Consider the following 17143-nt stretch of genomic DNA (forward strand, 5'->3'; position numbering starts at 1 on the left):
CAATCACTACTTCAATATTTACACCACTAGAACTGCCTCTGTCTCTACCCACAATCATGTACTTTGTGAGCAGCAAGTACGACTCCCCGAATAAAAATTTACATTAACCTGACATTAAATTTCGATGTATACATCAACATCAAACATTTGATGTACTTCTGATGTTGAACATTAGAAAACATTACGATTACGATTCAGATGTGTTTATGCTTGGTAACATAATGTATACATCAGGAAATCAAACGTTTTTTTATATCAAGGACATAATCCGAAACATCAAAACCTGACGTTTTCAAATGTTTTTTTTTTTAATGTGCAAAAACATAAAATTCAAACGTTTTTCTTATGTATGTTGATGTAAAAAAAAAACATTAGATTTAGACGTTTTCAGATGTTTTAAGATGTGCAAAAACATTAGGTTGATGTATTTTGATGTATGAAATGGTTCCCCGATGTTTTGCGATGTACAGTACGTTAAACATAGACGCTTTCTTATGTTCTTTGATGCACAGGAACATTTGATTCTCATGTTTGCAATAACATAAGATTTAAACGTTTTCTGGTGTATGTTAGTTTATGAAAACGTTGTTAGATTTAAACGTGTTTTTGATGTTCGCAGAGAAAAAAAATGTTTATACCTCTAACTACATAACACATTGCCTTACCTCCGACGTATTCCGCTATATTCTTAAATACTCGTTTCGCTCCTGATAGCCCGTCTAGGATATGTCTAATAGACATTGTCTCTGTAACGCGTACATTTTGATCATAGCAATAGCTACCGTGCCCCAGCAGTCAGCTAACTGAACTCAGCTTACCTAACATCATATGTGGCAACTCTTTAAGCGGCATATTGGAACTAGTGCCGAGCACGCGTAGAGTCGTTAGACCACTGATGTAGGCGCCAAATCAAGGATGACGAATATTACAATGTGCTTGATCAAATTTGTGGCATTTTAGACATTCTATTAGACAACTAGAGAAAATGGAATACCTAATAATAAATTCTCATCAATTTGCCTTTTATTTATAACTCTCACTATATAGCACAGTACCTATTGGATCACAGTCAAATCACAGTGTTCTCATCTAAACACTGCACGTAAGCATACACAATGATAAGTTTTTGTTGCAAAATATGAAGTAGAATCTGTTACCATCTTAGTAGCAACAGAGAAATGGCGGATATTTCCTCGATCGTCCCGTTCGTCCTTGAGTAACAATTTTTAACTGTGGACCTGCCATACAGTTTCGAATACAAACATTTGCGATAGATCGTTCATGGAGATCGTAGCCTTACAAAAAGCATTTAGTATTTTTCTTTCGGGGTGGCATTGTGAATGCTCTATCCGCTACCGTCAGTCATAATAATGATAGTAGCAATGATGGCAATGGTGTGATAATGAGATTTCAATTGATTTATGCTGGCGCTGAACGGGAAATAATTTTTCGCTTAAAGGATTTCCCGAGGAACTCCAGAGCAATTCTCGAGGAACTCGAAGAATTCTTAAAGGTATTCTCTAGGAACTTTTGGAGGAATCCCCGAGGAACTCCTGCAGAAATTCCCATGGTGTCCGATCACGGACACTCGGTTTTGTAGCAGACGGGCCGACTCCTTCCCCTGAAGGAGTGCCAACAGCAGAGGACGATAGTCCGGTGGAGAGAAGGAAAATTAATCCTGATAACTCCTCTTAGCCTTGAAAAAGGCTGGTTTGGTATCCGAACTCCTGGGGCTTAATAAAACACTTCACTTTCACTTTTACTTCACTTTAATGTTGACACTTCGATAACTTATTACAAACTGATTGCTCTTCGAGCAAATGCGATCTTTTATATATCCCATCCCAGCATTCCCAAAACACACCATCCACCAATCAGCGCGAGCCTCGCTCGCATTGGTCGGTGCCCTGATCGATACTGTGATGCGAACATGTCACAGCGTGTTCTTCGCGTCCTCGTCTCGCTTCGCTCGCATGATGCTGGAATCTGGTCCCGTTGGTGGCGGCGTCGACGCAGGGTTGAAATGAAGTATACAGGGACTTCGCTTCGAGAGCGAACATACTCCCCGGCAAAGAACTAAGTTCTTTCGGTTGCGCTTGTCGTCCAACCATGGAAAGAGTCAATGATACGCGCATGGATGGATTCTTCGGACTCGGACCTGGTGCAGCTTGTCCTGGATCAGGTGGTTTCCGGATACGAACCCTCACTGTCATTGGCTGGGGAGTGCGATCCTCTCCGTCGTCCATGAACGAATAGAAACCTTGATGACACACACATAGTGTTTGCAAGTGTGACACGAGTTTGTTAACAATCAGCAACGTCTTCAACTGCTCTCTTGATATAGAGCACAGAACGTACTGTTCCATCGAGGATGCCAATAATGATCGGATTTCGATGATCGACCTTGACTCGGACGATAGGATGTCGGCTTCAATTCCACTAGCACTGAGAGTTGAGATTAACAGTTCACACGGCTCGTCATTGCAGTCACTTTGCAACACGAAGGATGCAGTCCCCATGCCTCGAGTAGGTATCGGTACCGAAATGCAAGGCGACGGACAGGCACGCGGTACTCTCTTCACGTTGACGGCCGATCCTTTACTCGGGAACGCTGGCAGTTGTTCACATACAGACTTACCAGATGCAGGAGCAGACACGATCAACTTCTCCATCAGTATACTTACATCAGAATGTTGGACTTTCAACAACTCACACTCCACGAAAAGCTCGACATATTCTGGCTCTGCTCTGTGAAGCATCAGTAGGGAATCAACTTCTTCACATTCATGTCCACTAGGTTGTCCCAAAATTTGCACATGGTCGAAAAGCTTGGGGGCTCACCCTGCAAATGATAGCTAAGGGTGTTAGAAACAAACTTTTGTATGACGGCAACTTTCAGAAATGACGTTTAGAGGTCGCCCCGGCGAGATTTTTGAAAAATGGCCATTTTTCTTAATAAATTTCATACAAATATTTTTTACCGTACAAAAATTGGCAATACTCACTATTTTTATATTTTTTACAGTTTGATATGGATCCAAACTACTTGGGAAAAATAATTAACAACATATTTTGCAGGTAACTTTTTGATACTAAATTTTGGAATTTACTAAAATTTGTCATTTTTTTATATAGTGTGCATTTTACCCATCATAAAAAGTATCTGAACATTATGCTAATTTCAAACAATTTCCATAAAAAGATAGGAAATTTTATGAGGAAAAACTTTGCCGAAGACAGCATGGCGTTTTTTCTATCCGTTTTAGAGTTATTCACGATTTACTATTTGGTAAAATTTTGATTTTTAGGTATTTTTAAGAAAAATCACAAAAGAACTGCCCAAAAACACATACAAAGTAAAAAAATCACGTATACTCAACAAGTTTTTCTCTTCATTGTGTTTAGGAATTATGGTGGCATCATTTATTGAATTTTTGTTTCCGTTGACAAATCCATTTTCTTTGATATAGAAAGGTACCTACTAGCAAGAAACTTTATCATTAGGTACCATTTTGAGATGCCTCAGTAGGCCATGGCATTTTTAACGGTTATGTACTGACAATAGTCCATTTTACGAGCCGATTTTATGAATGAATTTTGACAGGAGGTAGCGTCCAATAACCCGTGAAAATCATATCATCATCAACATTGTTGTAACATCGTAAAATGGCTCATGGTTTATACGAGCAAACAATCAAACGCACGGCACATTTTCTATATCATTCAGAAGGTGATACATTCCTCAAAATATGCCGTTTTGGTTTTCAATGATGTTGTTCAAATCGTTCAAAGACATGAATAAAACGTTCTAGTAGTCCCTATCATTTTAATGAACACATAGGACGATAAAAATGACGTCACTTGTTTACGTCCAAAACTGTTGTTTGCCAATAATAGCCTACCTTATCTTACTGTATGCCGTGTATGTTTTATGGTAAACAAATTGTTCTAAAACGCGCTACACAATGCATACGTTTGCGTGTGCGAGCCAGTAGTTTGACACATTTCCCATGGGAAAACTGTCAAAAAAAAAAAACGCAAACCTCGACGGAACGGACGCTATATGTTCCAGGCTTAACCTTGGATAACATTACGTTAACTCACTGGTTCATCTTATCCCACCCGTTTCAATTTGCCTCGGTATATCTTATTTTCGGTGTTGATAAGATAGTTCAAGTCAGTAAATGTAAAAAAACATGCTCTGCTTTTTAGAATGTCTTGAATTGGAACTTAGTGATGATATGATGATGATATTGTTCTACCATCTATTGTAGCAAGGCAGCTATAGGCAGCTGGAATAATCTGAAAAGCGATTTGATCAAGATTGTGCTGTTGTTAGTGGTCAGTCATTCTCCTGTATGAAGGGCCAAAAACGGTTGTGCGGACCCGCAAGCAGAGACACTTGCACGAAACCCGCGTCAGGGGAAAAGAATCTCCTTCCAGAAGAAAGTTCTCACGAACAACTGCAAAATCAAGCCCTCGATTGACAGATGGGGTCGAAGAGCCCGCCCTCAATCCACGAAATGTTAACAACAAGTTTTGAGGTTATGGCTTTCAGTCTTGGAAGAAAAACTCAAAAACGGATTGTTAAGTCTTCATCCGACGTTTCGGTCACTATATTGTGCCTTTCTCAAGGATTTAACTATCCTATGAAGACTTAACAATCCGTTTTTGAGTTTTTCTTCCAAGACTGAAAGCCATAGCCTTAAAACATAAGATCAACAGTCGATTCCTTAAGAAAGTTAACAACAAGGAGGAGGCAGTTCCAAGCTCCTGTCCAAATCGCTTCAATCGGGTGCCCTGCCTGATGGTCCCTCCCTTTACCAATATATGATGAGATATGTATATGTAATGTATGTCAGTGTGTGTTGTGTATGTTTTGTTATACATTTGTTTGAAAAACAATCATAATCATGATTAATAAGCATTTATAAACAAAACATTTACCTGATTACTCCTGAAATAAATTGTGGATTAGCAACAAAACATTAAAAAAAGCACATCAAATCTCGATCCTGGAATGTCTGCTCACCACTGATCGGCCACTTACTTTGTATGAGTTTCTGGGAAGTTCTTATGTGACATTTTAAGAAAAATACCCAAAAATTCAATTTTCACTAAATAGTAAATTGTGAATAACTCTAAAACGGATAGAAAAAACGCCATGCTATCTTCGGCAAAGTTTTTCCTCAAAAAATTTCCTATCTTTTTATGGAAATTGTTTTACATTAGCATAATGTTCAGATACTTTTTATGATGGGTAAAATGCACAGTATATCAATAAATTACAAATTTTAGTAAATTCAAAAATTCAGTATCAAAAAGTTACCTGCAAAACATGTCGTTAATTATTTTTCCCAAGAAGTTTGGATCCATATCAAGCTGTAAAAATTATAAAAATAGTGAGTATTGCCAATTTTTGTACGGTAAAAAATATTTGTATGAAATTTATTACGAAAAATGGCCATTTTTCAAAAATCTCGCCGGGGCGACCTCTAAACGTCATTTCTGAAAGTTGCCGTCATACAAAAGTTTGTTTCTAACACCCTTAGCTATCATTTGCAGGGTGAGCCCCCAAGCTTTTTGACCATTTGCAATTTTGGGACAACCTAATGTCCACATTCTTCCACTTGATGCTTGAGGAATTGCATAAACACCCCATTTTTTTCTGAATCAAAACAGATATTGCTGAGAGCCTCTTCGATGCACGACAGCTTAACTTCAATCTCACTAATTTGTAACAAAAGTTCTACTTGTTCGGCCATGTCTAAAATTTACTTCCGCACTGACAATGCATTCACTTAACTGATCACAGCAAATGTTCTTGTTGGAATCGTCAGTTCCACAACAGCTTCGGATTCTCTATCTCGCACTGTGATTCTGATTCACAAGATACGGATCTCTCAACAGATTCGATGTTACACTCCTCTCCACATCGGAACGAAACGTGTTCAGACACGTTCAGATGCTTTCACTCTCTTGGCATCTGGGAACTCTCGCGCGCGATGACTGGTTCACCTGAACCGGAACTGTGATGCGCCTCTCGCACCACGAAGGAGCAGAACGTGCTCGAACACGTCAAGGAAATACTCTAGCACTATCACTGTCGGCGTTCACGCCGAAACTTCGACCACTCGCGCGCGACTTACTTTCGCGTTTAACAAATCGGACTTTCAAACTTTCACTCACTGGTTCACATTTGAACCGAAACTGTGATGCGCCTCTCGCACCACGCAGGAACAGGACGTGTTCGGACACGTCAGAGAAACACAACTCTTGGAAAACCAGAGGAAAACTGCGCCAGCTATCGTCTCAGCGGAACGGGTTTCGTCGCAATCGTCAGATTGGCGACCGGGTAGCGGACTGTATGCGGGGTGGTGCCTCAATCGTCAGATTGACGACACGCGTACGTTGCGGGTGCAACACCAAAACGGAGCGCTCGTGGATCCGGGTTGACTGGACCAAAATGTCCGATCACGGACACTGGACGGAGGTTGGCCGGCTCTTCCCACTGAAGAGGGCCGCAGGAACAAAGCTGCAGACGATAGCTCGACGACTTCGAATAACTCCTTAGTGGAAGCCTTGTAAAAGGCTGGTTTGTTTCGGCTGTCCAAGGAAAAGTCTTAAGGGGCTTAATAAAACACTTCACTTTCACTTTTACTTCACTTTAATGTTAACACTTCGATAACTTATTACAAACTGATTGCTCTTCGAGCAAATGCGATCTTTTATATATCCCATCCCAGCATTCCCAAAACACACCATCCACCAATCAGCGCGAGCCTCGCTCGCATTGGTCGGTGCCCTGATCGATACTGTGATGCGAACATGTCACAGCGTGTTCTTCGCGTCCTCGTCTCGCTTCGCTCGCATGATGCTGGAATCTGGTCCCGTTGGTGGCGGCGTCGACGCAGGGTTGAAATGAAGTATACAGGGACTTCGCTTCGAGAGCGAACACATGGAACTCCAGGATGAATTCCCGAGGAACTGCTGGAGGAATTCCCTAGGCTCTCCTGACAAAAAATTCGGCAAACTCCTGGAGGAATTCCAAAGCAACTGAAAGAATTCCTGAGGTACTCCAGGTGGAATATCCGAGGAACACCTGAAAGAAATCCTGAGAAACTTTTGAAGGTATTCCTGATGAAATCCTGACGAAATTCCCATGGAAATTCCAGAGAGATTCTCGAGGAACTACTGGAGAAATCTTAAAAGGATTGGTCAAATCTTCGGACAAGTCTGCGGGAAATTCTGGATGAAGCTTTGTTTAAAATTCAATCGAAGTTCTGGGGGGAATTTCCGAAAAACAACCTTAAAAATATTCTAGAAACAACCTCTGTTTTCGGAGATTTGAAAAATTAGAGAATACCCAGTTGAATTCCCAGAGAAATTTTGTTGATGAACTAATTCAATAGTTTGGCATACTTCCTAAAATTTCCATGAAATGGTGGTCATCTAAGTAAGTTTAAGGTTAAAAGTTTAAGTAAGTTTAAGATTTTAAAATTTTATCTACCACAAATGAAACGCATTTTCTCGGAAATGTGGGGCGAGTGGGTTATCCCCCTACCCTGAATAATAAAGAAAAACTTTTTACTGTGTATGCTACTTTTTCCGCTACGAGCTAGTTGTGATCGAAGACTCGCGCGCGCCGTGTGGCTAAATGTATCGCTCCGTAATTAAAAGCTAAATAAATCGTTTGAAGTTATTTCGTGCGTTATTTCACTTACTCCGACCAAGACTTTCTACAGAAATTGTTCCAATATTTGAATTATTTGGTTTAGATTAACAACATAGGCTTACACACCAAAATTTTTTAAATGCTTCCAGCACGCCAAAAATCAGCAAAAGAAATTGCTGAATTTCAGCAACATTTTTGCTGAATTTCAGCACAACTTTGCTGATCAACTGTCAAAATTGCTGGACGGTTCAGCAAGTTGAAAAATAATTGCTGATACTCAGTAATTTGTATTGCTGAATGCAATCAGCACGCCAAAAATCAGTAAAGTTTGCTGATTACCAGCAAACATATTTTGCAGTGTAGTGTATCAGTTATGGCTATAATACCTCAAATTCGCCATAGTTGATTTTTAACTTTTAACGATGCAAATCGCTAAGAATAATTTTTGTCTACAAAAGATCAGGCATTTTTTTAATTAAAAGTGAACGCCGTAATAAATACTAAAAGTGGGATTGGCTCCTATTCTATATTTTTCATGTGAAGTATGAAAACAAATCTATTATTTGACATATCGACGACATTCGTCGGTCTTCTTATTTTTGTAGAAATAATTTTCCTTGGGTAGTGCGATAACTGGTACAGGCACCCTAAATAAATATTATTTTTCAGCTTTCAAAAGTCTTCACAAAATCAGAAATGGCTCCATATGCCTTCACGAAAATAAATGTCTTCACAAAACTTTAATTTGAAGACATGTCTTCACATCTAGCATCCCTGATGTTTAAAGAACAAAGAACAGCAAAAGAAATTGCTGAATTTCAGCAATATTGTTGCTGAATTTCAGCACAACGTTTTTGATAGTTCAGCAAGTGAAAAATAATGGATCACTGAAATAACTAAAACCACAGAGAACAGACGTCCAAGCTCATGTAGTGCTATTATGTAAAGCATTGCAACGGCTGTTTTGAAATAACTGGGAATGTGGCCATTACGCGGCGCTGTCAAATTTCGAATCGGGGTACAAATTTGCCGTTGTTTTACCTTTTGGCGCTAGTGTCACCAAGTGTGCACCCTAGTATAGTTGACGACTTCTACATATAATTGCATCACAAAATCACGAAATCCTCTGTAACAATCAAGTAAACAAAAATTTTACTCACTCGATAATTATTAAACTTTGTGTCGGCATGTATTGTTTTGTTATTCAAATAATCGAGACAATACCTAGTTTACAGAAACATGTTCGCCCCTTTAGAAGCTCAGTCAAGACACAGAGAACAGACGTCCAAGCTCATGCACTGCAGTTGTGTAAAGCATTGCAACGGTTGTTTTGAAATAACTGGGAATGTGGCCATAACGCGGCGCTGTCAAATTTCGAATCGGGGTACAAATTTGCCGTTGTTTTACCTTTTGGCGCTAGTGTCACCAAGTGTGCACCCTAGTATAGTTCCACCAAGAGAATGTGGTGGTTTCACTTGGAAAACATTAATTGAATTTTTGTTCAACTTGTTTCTTATTGAAAATAATGAAACTAATAATCAATGGGTTCCTCAAATTTTGTAGCTGGATTATTGAAATAATCATAAACTTCTTGTTATTCAAGCATATACAGCTTAGAATCTGAGTAGGAAAATTTAAAGGTGCGCTAGTGAAATATTTCTTCAGAAAGCGCCATCATGGTGTCGAAACCAGTTTTTGAGTGGGAAAGTCACCATCGATGTCGCTACTGAGCTTGTTTTTTCTTTACACAAGATTTTCAAGCAATTTTGTTCGAGCATGTTCGTCTGTTCTCTGTGGTCAAGAGTTATATCAAACAATATCTACATATGCTAAAAGAATTTTGGGCAAATTGCATTCATATTTTGCAACTAATCAAAAAAGTACTGCTAGCTCTCCAGCAGCATATTGCAATTTAGTTTGGGGTCCCTATTATTTATAGGATTTCTGAAACTAAAAAAGCAGTGTTTATGAGTGACTACTGTAACAATAATTCCCCTCCATATTCAACAAAATGGATAGACAATTGCTGACAAATGGTGTTTTATTTGAAATTCATCTCAATTTCCACTGAAATCTGTATTTCCTAAAAATCCCGGGATCCCGGGATTTCCCGGGATATGCTACAATTTTTATCCCGAATCCCGGGACAAGAAAAATGCCCGGGAAATGGACACTCGAGGTGAAATGGAACGTAGAATCAAAACAAAACAGCAAAAAGGGTTACCATCAGTGTGTTTTTCGATGCCCACAGGGTTACTAGAAGTTCAAATTAGAAAATGAACCCCGTTGGTTTGCATGAGGTGTCGTTCAAACCAACGGGGGTAGACGGTAGCTGAATGCAATCAGCACAACAAAATCAGAAAACGTCGAGGCCAGCGGGGTAGCGCGGACGTCAACCACGAATAGATGTGCCGTAGCCCACATGAATTTGACATGTTTGGGAAATTGACACTTTTGGGCACTCTGACAGATCTGGGAAGTGCACGACATCTGCGAATTAGTCATTATCATAAGTTATTACTTAAGTAAAACGTGTAAAACTAGCAAAAGGTTACGAAAATTTTGGCGTGCAATCGTTCGAAATTACACGACAACGCGAAGATAGCAAATAAATCAGTAAGAAATTGTGTAACGCATCAGTTTTCAGCACAAACAATTTTGAACGTGTTTTTGTTGTGAGCTACGGGGATTTTGCCTTTTGCTGGCCCCCTGGTCGAGGCCTTATAAATATATGACATGAGCATGAGCTTAAGTATTCTAGAGGCGAGTAAGTTATCGTTTCGACACTTTACTCATTTTATACTAATCACTAATCCTAGCTTGCATCGAACTCACCACGTGCCATCGAACGGCTTGTCATCGTACATCGAAAACCTTTGAACATTGAAAATTGAAGACCTGTGGGAATTGAGCGCTGACCTACAGTAACAAAAAAACGATGTGGCATTCCCGACACCCGTTGTTGAGTTTGGTCATAACATCCAACCATCATCGGATCCGGAACGGAATTCGATTCATCCTGGATCAGGATATGTACCGAACCGCATGCAAACGGTCGTTCTGCCAGCACACGAACGACACCCATATTGCGGACTTGAAAATGTTACTGCATTTCGTGCCATGTGGTCGCTCGCCGTAGGACAAATCCATTTTTCTTTTCGCATCTTTCTGAACCTTGCTTTTCGGATGAGGGCGGTTTAGGTGTATTAGGTGTGGTACCAGGAAATGTATTCCAACGAAAAAACGAATTATTCAGAGGCGACCAATTTAATGCGCCTACAGAATACATAATATGTTTTTTCTTACTACACTCAGGCAAATAAACTTAAGATTATCATAAGGTCTAACTTATGAAATGGCCTTTAAACAATTCATAACGGCTAGAACGATTTTCATAAGGTCGGTCTATGATGCAGAATCAACTCACAGTTTGGCTTTTATACACATTTAGCAACACGATATTCTCAAGCGTCGATAGCCGCGTGGGTTGGGCACGAGCTCAGTGATCTCGACGTTCATGGATCGATTCCAGTCTGCATCATTTTGTGATTTTTTCTGCTCTTTTCATAAGTTTATCTTTTGTAATTAGGTCATAATAAGCATGTTCAATTTTCATAAGGTATTCTTATGGCATCCATACTTTACAGTTATGGCCAAATTTCATAAGGTATTTTTGATGAATTTCGGTAGTTTACTTCGCTGAGTGTAGGGGGAGGGGAGCGGAATAAGGGGGGGGGGGGGGTGATAACGTGATAACCACAGCTTTAACATTTATTCGTTTTATTTTTTTTTAAATTTTACAGTTGACGTTCGGTCGGTGCAAATGGTTTAACTGCAATGCTTTTTAACGGCAAGTCCGGTAAGTGCAACAAATTTGCAGTTATCGCAGCGCCAAACGTCAAAATGGTGCGCCATGTTAGCCCAAATGAACAATCGGGCTCTCGTTCACGGTTATTTTTTGTCGTTTGACAACTTGTTGACATCTGTCAGTCGTTGCAGTTACCGAATTTCGTTCGCTAAGTGAAACGTTAACATGTTGCAGTTATCGAACGTCTACACGGTCAGAAAATTCACACAAAACTGAGCTAAAGTGGGATTACTCAAAATTGAGTAAATTTTTTTTCCAGCGCTAGCTCTGGCCCAAGTGCGAAAATCTCATCAGTTTAAGCTGTATAATATTCTTGCTGATGTGAAGAATATTATTCGGATTAAATTGGTTGGATTTTTGCACTTGGGCCAGCGCTATCGCTGGAAATGCAATTTACTCATTCTTTGAGCTGTTCCAGTTTAGCTCAGTTTTGTGTGAATCTTACTCATTTTAGAGTAACTTTTTCTTAGCGTGTACTGTATTTTATTTTTTGACAGAAAAAACCAGTAAAAAACAGTGAGCTGAAGAGGAAAGGATGACTTTATTTTCTTAGACACTACCTACATCTCGCATAGTTAAAGATGATGTTGCTTCACCAAATACAACTAACTTTATTGATCTGTAACACTTATGTGGCCGGCAGGGTACCCGGGTACCTTTTTCAATTTCAAATCTCGATATTTTAATGGTTATTGAGACTAGGATGTTGGAACTCTGATAGATCTTAGAACTCGTGAATATACATCTATTACTGGGGTTGACCAAATTTTAAAGTGAGGAGGGGCAGGGGGAGGGGCTCCTGCATTTTTTTATTACGTGGAAGGCCGGCAGGGTACCCGGGTACCCACGAAATTAAAATGAGCATATCTCCGTCAATTTCTCATCGATTTTGGAAATTTTTAGCTCATTCAATTCAGAAACTCATCATCTATCGGGAAAATATTTGGTTAGACCGATCTAATCACCCTGGTTTTCGGAAAATCCATATTTTTGGGAGCATGTCCTTATACCATATTGAAACCCACATTGTTAAGGCTAGGATACCTTAAAGTGTTTATGGTCAACCATGGCCTCACGGGAAGCGTGTTCCGAAATCACAGTTTCAAAGTCAACACGTTTTATGATTCCCTGCCGGTCAGATACAATATGCCAAAGCAATTTTACGATGCTTGGTACCGAAATTGCTACTAACCTACCGAAAATCCCGTATATTCTATTGTATAAAAACACGGATCCGGAAATCCGGATTTTCCGGTACCTATGGTGATCGGACCGGTCCAACCAAATACGATCTCGATAGATAATGAGTTTCTGAGTTGAATGAGGCAGAAACTTTTAAAATCGGTGGAAAAATCGCTGAGATATGATCATTTCCATTGCGTGGGTACCCGGGTACCCTGCCGGCCTTCTACGGGTGTTTTTTTTGCTGGCCACACTACGGTTAAAATAAAATATAAAAACAAAAAAACAACCGTGAAAAATATGCAACAATAACTACAAACTATTGCTCATTGGTTTCATAAAGTGGCCATTTCTTCGATTCATCCTAATCGTAAGAATTGTTCAAAAAGCTAGGAAGCAATCTCTCCACGAACTTCTATCGTAGTTTCAATATATAGTGACACAAATTCGTCGACATCTACGCGTTTCTTCACGCAGAAAAAACTGTGTTAAAATCAAAAATATTTGAGTTAAGTTCAAATAAATTGTCAATTTGTTCAGGCCACAAAAATAAAACTGTATGGAGCCAATCAAACTTCTCTGTGATCAAACGCCACATTTGAAGCTAATGCAATCCATGTTTGAAACAAAAATGCGTCTTCTGACAGATTATGTTAGAAATAAATGTAAATATTTTTGTTTTTGGCAGGTCAGCCCTACGGAAATATCTGTTTTTTCCATCAAACTTATTAAGTCATTTCCTTTCCTGGAAAAACTATTTCCCGTGTTGTGCTTCCAATGCCAACATCAACTGTACATCTATTAGATACCATACGCTCCCGAAAACAACGGGATTTCATGGAAACTTTTGGTAAACCTTGGCTTTTTTGCGGGAGGAAATCTTGTTTGATGTTGCAGCTGGATCTTGTGAGTTTTGTTTATGTTCTCGACGGCGGATCGGGGGGCTCCTCAATGGGTATTGTCGGAATCAATATGTAATTGCAAAGTTTTAGAAATGTAAATTTTAGTTTCAAACATTTCATCTGTTTACCGAACAAACATGAATATTTTTGTTTCAAACGAACGAAATTTGTCTCCGTGCAAGCAGAAAAAACTATGTTAAAATCAAAAATATTTTAGGTAAATTCAAATAAATTGTCAATTTGCTCAGGCCACAAAAATAAACCTGTTTGGAGAAAATCGAACGTCACATTTGAAGCAAATGCAATCCATGTTTGAAACAAAAATGCATCTTCTAACAGATTTTTGTTTTTTTTTGTGGCAGGCCCTACGGAAATATTTGTTTCCCCATTAAACTTGTCATTTCCTTTGCTGGAGAAAACCCACCTTCCTTGATGGACTTTCATTATTGACATCGTGTATACATCTACTCGATGTATTGTAACCGTTTAGTTACAATTATCCCAATATAATTTTTAATTTGTGCATTTGATAAGGAACTGTTGTGTTTTTATAGATTGTGTTTCATGTTGGGTTTGTAGGATTAGATAGATATTGTATAGTTTGTGTTAAATGTATTAGATCAACGGGCTTAAAAGGGCAGAATAAATCAACTGTGGTAATAAGGAAAAAGGATTGAAAATGGATGGGTGGTGATATTCAACAAGGAAGGAAAATGAGGGGAGGATGGAACAAATGGAAAATGAATGGATTGGCTAGATTGAATTTTGGGGAGTCGGCCATTGATCAGAAGTAAATCGGCGTTTGTGCAAGACAGTTGAGCCAAGTTCAAATTGTGCCTATAGTGCCTAAAGTGCCGTGTGCAATCCTGAAGTGAACCACAGTACGAGGCCAATAGTTCAGCCAGGTAACAGATTGTGCATGCTATTTCGGAAGGCCGTTAGTTAAACATGCCTTGGTCCTCAGGACCTTTGTTTGGATTCTATAATCCTTAGATTGCCCCAGCCAACTGTGCACGATCGGCCAAACCAACGATTTCGTTGGTATTGGTCTAACCGTCAAGGACCTCCTCTCAGGCTCCGTAACCGCCGTAGTGAGAGAAATCTCGGACCGTGAAGTCCTAAAAGTCCAGGAGAACCCTTCTCGGCGTGGCCAATACGGTCTCGTCCGTGGCCCGTCGATTGCGTCAACGAAGGGAACGCCGTAGACCCCCAGGCTACCTCCGTAGCCATCCGCCATTGCCTTTGACCCAATCAAGAGGCGCCGCCGCCATTCAGGTGCGCGAAGACCAAGCCACCAAGTCGCCATCTTCCTACTCACCACCGCCGAAGCAAACCTCACCTGCAGCAGCGAGCGCTCGCCAACGTCCAACAACGCCCCGGTACGTACCAGAACAACTATCCTTACCACAAACTAGCCCATATTAGTAGCAATAGCCCAATAAAGTTCAAACACCCAACCTCAATATTAAATTCAATAAATCCCACATAGACTTTGTAAAACACTCTTTCAATCCACCAATCATTAAGAATTCCACAGTTTCAGCACCCGTTGTTCCGCGTAGCCCCTCCGAATTACCCAGTAGCATGCCGACCCTGTAGACCCAGCTCTAGGGGTCTCATGCTACTGAGCTAGTTATCCGGGAGTCTTGGTTTAGCCACTGCACACTGGGCCAGGAACAGAGATTAGCAAGACAAAACCTCTAGCACATTGGGGTTACGTCCTATCAAGTTGGTGCCTTCGGAACAGTTGTTGGGTTTTATCTGCGCCTCAAATTGCGCTTGGAATTTAGTTCATAAAACCGCCGCATAGGTGGCGCTGCGGTGCTAACTTTTTTATTTCACATCCTAGAGCTTTGGCGTCTTCGGCAAAGTTGTAGAACAGGCAAAAATATGAAAAGTTGTCGAAGACACCAAAACTGTAGCTCTTAAAACAACAAAATTACATTGAATTTTATAAACGAACGACTTAAATTTTCGGTTTTATGTCATTCTCTTGTTTTTCAGCCTACATGTTGCCAAGGCAACAGAAAACAACAATCGCAGTAGTCGAACAAGATCGTACATTTGAAATTGTATTTCATTCTTGCAACAATCATGCATTTTGAGGAATAATATATACATTTGTATTACCGTAAACCGGGGTGAAATTGATCATTTTGGTACTACATTGTAATTCCATACTAGGAACTCTTAAGCGTCGTAATGATCTCAAACTTTTTATGCCATCTTATCCATAGATGTCTAGAGATGAGTGTAGGCTTTTAATTTTTTTAGAAATAAGTTAGTATTGCCTCATTTTTTTAGAAATTTGCAAAGTATTTCTCATTTAGCTGAAATCATTGGTACTAAACAGTCGATTGCCAATAGGACTTCCCGTAAATTCTCTGTTTTAACATTTTTGTGGAGCCTTGGTTGGGAAGTTATATAGCTATTCTGAACATGAATTAGTTCAAAAAAGTTCATTTTATGATAAAATAATCATTTATTGTGACAGATATCACTTATTTCAAATGAAATTGCCTACCTTTAGGCGTTTAAGGGGAAATTTCATTATTTCATTAAGTATCAAATTCACTAGTTGTAAGACTTTAAACGCGTTTTTCGGTTTCAGAAGAGCAAAATTAAGCGGAGAAGGAAATTTTCCTTTCTAACCGATGCTTAATTGTATGCTGATCAATTTTGCCCCAAAGTAGCATTTCCATTTTTTTTTTTGGCGTTATTTAACTTAAAGTTTAAATTTGTTGAACAAAATTCTGTCACAGGCTTCCATGGAGATCCACTGGGTACTGATTTTACAGAAATTTTTTTGGCAATATTTGAATTGGCACTGATGTTATCCGCAAAAGTTGTTTTGAAGTGATCAATTTGACCCCGGATTACGGTACTAGTAGAAATTCCTGTTTTAATGTATATGAATGTTGTATCGCTAGCTGTCGATGTGCACCTTCCTGATTTTGCCCGAATCAAACGCATTTTTCGTAAATGAATTCACTTCTAGTATCTTTTATACTTTTGTTTCGTGCATTTTAACATCAAATCAGAAACAATATCAACAGCAAAACTGAAGAATTTATCAGACAAAAGTTAATAAATTATCCATTCACGGCCTTTGTGAGTTGTCAAGATAGCGCACTAAAAGTATTCCGGAATGTTTAAATAGATTCAAGAAGTGAATTTACTCACCTACATGCGTTTAATTCAGGCAAAATCAGGAAGGTGCAGATTACGCTATATCACTCATATATACTAAAACAGGAATTTCTACTAGTAATACCAAGACAAATGTATGTATTATTCCTCAAAACGCATGATTGTTGCAAGAGTGAAATACAATTTCAAATGTACGATCTTGTTCGACTACTGCGATTATTGTTTTCTGTTACCATGGCAACATGTAGGCTGAAAACAAGATAATGACATAAAACCGCAAATTAAAGTCGTTCGTTTAAAAAAAATCAATGTAACTTTGTTGTTTTAAGAGCTACAGTTTTGGTGTCTTCGACAACTTTTCATATT

The sequence above is a fragment of the Aedes albopictus genome, chromosome 3 (assembly GCF_035046485.1).
Source record: "Aedes albopictus strain Foshan chromosome 3, AalbF5, whole genome shotgun sequence".
NCBI lineage: Eukaryota > Metazoa > Arthropoda > Insecta > Diptera > Culicidae > Aedes > Aedes albopictus.